Below are 4554 nucleotides of genomic sequence, written 5' to 3'. Positions count from 1 at the left end.
AATTTGGTGTTTAATTTATCTGTTATTTTAATATGGGATTTAATTTGGATGAGGCATTGATAATGAAATAGTAATTTGAAGATGGTATATATATATATATATATATACTGTTCTTTATATTTAAATTTTTTTTTCCTTTAGTAGTTAGCTCAACCACATTTTGCTTTAAATAGAAGGTTTTATTATCTCATGAGCTGTCTTCTAGGATAAATTGTCTATATCCTCTTGTGATAGCTTTCCAATATGAGATTTAATCTCTCACGCTCACAAGTGTATATAATTGTATCTATATTCAACTACTTTCTTGGATTACATGCCCTCCATGCTATTGTGCATGGTAAATTTCATGTCAATCTGGTGGGATTTACTATAATCTAAAACTTATTTATTTATAAGCTTGTTTAAAATTCTTTTTAAAGAAACTTTATCTTTAACATTTCCAGATTAGACAGTTTCTAATCTCTCATTCTCTTAATATTTAGCAAACATTTGGCAAAATAGTGATCCTATGGAAAGTTATTAAGTAGTAAATGTAACTTAAACCTGCCTCTTTTACGTATATTGATGAATTTTTGCATAATTTAAGGCATTGAATAGGTTAATGGTTCTTATAGAAAGAGAAATTTTTTACATGTATTGTATGCATTTGTTGATCTTTCCACATATAACAATGAGCGAAAAGTGCACTTTACACCTATAACATGCATGTGCAAAAGTATATGTTTATTATTACTATTATGTTTTGTCCTTTTTTCCCAATTGAATGGTTGCCAACTATGTCAACCTAACTTCCAAAATCAGCTTAAGTTGGGCATCTTGAGTCCAAAACATGCATGTATAATTTTTAATGATATATATATATATATCATTAAATCATTTCATTTCATGCAATAGATAGATATTATTGTTTTTTGTGTTTTCTTGTATTGACAAATATTTTTTCTTACACTCTTTTATATTTTTTCTTACACTCGTTTATATGTTTACAGATATGGCTGTCAATATAATCATGCACCACGGTGGAACAATGACCCATACCCCATTTAACTACGTTGGTGGCGACGTCCATGAAGTGAAAGGCTATGATGTTGACTATTTTAGTATGTGGGAAGTCAAAGAGTTGGTTCGTGACTTAGGATACATGAGCGACGTTAGATGTTGGTATAATGTCGGTGATGGTCCACATAATCAAGTGATATCTTTAAATAGTGATGCAGACGTTGTAGATTTTGTAAATATTATGGATGAGTACAGAGCACAAGATGTTCATTTATACGTTGAACATATGGTGGACAGTGCTATAATAGTAGATGAGCATTTATTTCTTGAAGCTGTTGAAGGACAACATGGAGAAGGTGGTAGCGGGGTGGGTGAGATACCTAATACTGCCCAGCATGACGGAGATGGAGAAGGTGGTGGCGGGGTGGGTGAGATACCTAGGGCTCCCCGTCATGATGGAGATGCAGAAGGTGGTGCCGGGGTGGGTGAGATACCTAGGCCTCCCCTTCATGATGGAGATGGAGAAGGTGACGGGGTGGATGAAATACCCCGTGCTGAAGGTAGTATACTTATTTCTTATTTGTTAACTTAATTGTTTTTTCAAATAATATATCATGAGAGCACTTAGCCTTCCCTTCCTGAATGACTAACAATAAATTTGATTGTTTCTTTTAGGGATGGAGGACATACCTAATGCTGCACGTGAAGATGGAGATGTACAAGGACAAGGTGGAGAAGGTGGACATTCTCAATCAAAACATTTCAAAAGCCCCCGAGTTAAAACTAAAGCTGCCCGTTCTGTTACGCCATCCAAGAAACCAAGCGGGCAACCGACCACCAGCCGAGGAGGTACATAGAAATTGAAATTGAGTTGGACTCTTATGTTGTCACAATTATTTATGGTTTTTATTAGTTGATTCTTTTGTTTTAGGTTTTTTATTTTAATTTATTTGTATATATTTTTCAGTACGTAGAAGAAGAAGAAGAAGACGGGTTGCTCAACCGGTTTTACAGGACGAGGAAGACAATCAGAATGTTGGTGCGGACACCGTGTCCAAAACTGGTAAAAAAAAAAGTGGACGTGGTGGTAGGCCACGGAAGAAGAAAGTGGAAGAGGATATTGATGAAGTTATCAAGGAGTTGTTGACTGACTTCGAAGCAACCGATGGCGAGGATGAGGACCTTTTCTATGATGCTGCTGAGGTCAATAAAGAGAATGATGGGACGTCCAAATGGTGGGAAAAAGTTGACATTAACATAGGTGATAAAGGAGCCGATTTTGGGGAAGAGGAATCTGATAATGAAAGTGATGGTCTTGCAAGTTTGCAAGAAAGTGATGCTGCCGAGGTTGGAAAAAAAAGGAAGCGGTATAGACAGTTCAATCTGAAACATGACTTGAAGATTCCAGTGACGTTTGAGCTTGGGGATCAATTTGCAGATTCAAGTTCCTTCAAGATGGCACTGAAGACGCATGCTGTGCAAAAAGGGTTTGATTACAACTACAAGCACAATGACACGAGTAGGGTGAGTGCAGTCTGTAAATTAGACCATTGCTCATGGAGGATTCATGCCTCTACTGATGCTACCAAGACTTCTTTTCAAATTAAGACGTACTACCCGGTTCATATTTGTGGTAATCAGTACGAAAACTCCAGATGCGATGTTGAGTATCTTGTTCGTGCTTAAAAGAGGGACTTCAAGGATGACCCCACGTGGACACCATATGCATTGAAACAGAGGGTGAAGAGAGACCTTAACATCGATGTTCCTATTGACCGTTGCTATAGAGCGAAGAAGGAGGCATTGCATCAAGTTTTTGGTAGGCACTCTAAGCAATATCGCCTCACACGGAGATACGCAATGGCAATACTCAGTACGAACCCTGGTAGTAGTGCTTTTGTACACAGAGATGGAGTATTCTTTCAGTGGATGTATATTTGTCTTGATGCATGTAAGAAGGGGTTCAGACATGGTTGTCGGCCCATAATTTGTTTAGATGCTTGTCATCTAAAGGGGGAATATGGGGGGCAATTGTTGTGTGCCATAGGCAAGGATGGCAACGACGACATGTTCCCCATTGCAATTGCTGTGGCCGAGGCAGAGACAAGAGATTCATGGCAGTGGTTCATTGCCATTTTATTGGAGGACTTATGCGGGCCAGAAGGCGGACTTGGTTGGACTATAATGTCTGACAGACAGAAGGTATTTAGTGTAAAATACTATTTATGTTCTTATTGTGTTATTTTATTCCTTTTATTCCTTTATGTTGTTCCATATAATTTAACATAAATTTATGTGTGTAGGGGCTTGGAATTGCAGTTGAGGCTGTGTTGCCACATGCTGAGCATCGCTTTTGTGTTCGGCATCTACATGCGAACCTCAAAGCGAAAGGCTACACCGGGAAAGCTATGAAGGATGAGTTGTGGGGGGCTGCACGTGCAGCCAATGTTTATGCGTTTGACCATCACATGCAGAATATATTGTCAATGGATAAAGGTGCACACGATTACCTTAGTGGTGTACCGAAGGCATCATGGTCCAGACATGCTTTCAACTGCCAAACCAAAAGTGATATGTTATTAAACAACTTGGCTGAGAGCTTTAACGCGTGGATTAAGGAAGCTAGGATTAAGCCTATACTGACTATGCTTGAAGAAATTCGTCTGCAAATAATGGCACGCTTCCAGCAGAAAAGGAATGGAATCCGGTCGACGCACTACACAATATGCCCAAAGATCCAGAAAAAATTGGAGAGGTCAAAAAGTGGTGCAAGGGATTGTATTAGTCGGTGGCAGAATGAGTTGGAGTTTGAGATCGAGGACATATACGAGCCACAGCGTTTAGTCCGGTTAGATCATCGCACATGCACATGTGGACGATGGCAGGTGAGTGGGATCCCTTGCTCACATGCTTGTGCTGCAATTTACATGCATAAACAAAAACCAGAGGATTATTTGGATGATTATTACAAGATGGACAAGTATATGCAAGGATATGCAGCTCGAGTGTATGGCATGGAAGGTCCACAGACATGGCTAGCTGATGATCCATGCGATGAAATCCAGCCACCTATCATTAGAAGGGCTCCTGGTCGACCAAAGATTAGTAGGCGAAAAGCTGTAGATGAGCCAACTAACCCCTACAAGCTAACCCGTAGTGGATATATCGTTAAATGTGGAAATTGTGGGGGTTTAGGGCATAATTATAAAGGTTGTCATTTACCTTTGAACCCAGACCGGAAGAGGTGGAAACCGAAGAAATATAAGCCGAAAAAAAGATGCTACTCAAGCACAGGTAAAACAAATACATTTTACAACATAAGGTTCATATTCCAAAATTTGTTAACTTAATTATTATTGTACAAGTAATATAATAATTATTGTTGGTATTTGTCTGAATGTTTGGTTAAATTATTGTAGGGATCACAAGCTCAACCCCACTCAGAAGCAGAAGCCCACGGATCATCACAGCCAAGTGTACGTACACGTAGGGCTACTCAGTCACAGGTAAAATTCAAGTTTTTTTTTTTATTAAGAAAACTCTTATTTCCCGATG

This window comes from Corylus avellana, chromosome ca5, assembly GCF_901000735.1.
Source record: "Corylus avellana chromosome ca5, CavTom2PMs-1.0".
Classification (NCBI taxonomy): Eukaryota; Viridiplantae; Streptophyta; class Magnoliopsida; order Fagales; family Betulaceae; genus Corylus; species Corylus avellana.
Note: the sequence above shows the minus strand (reverse complement) of the source record.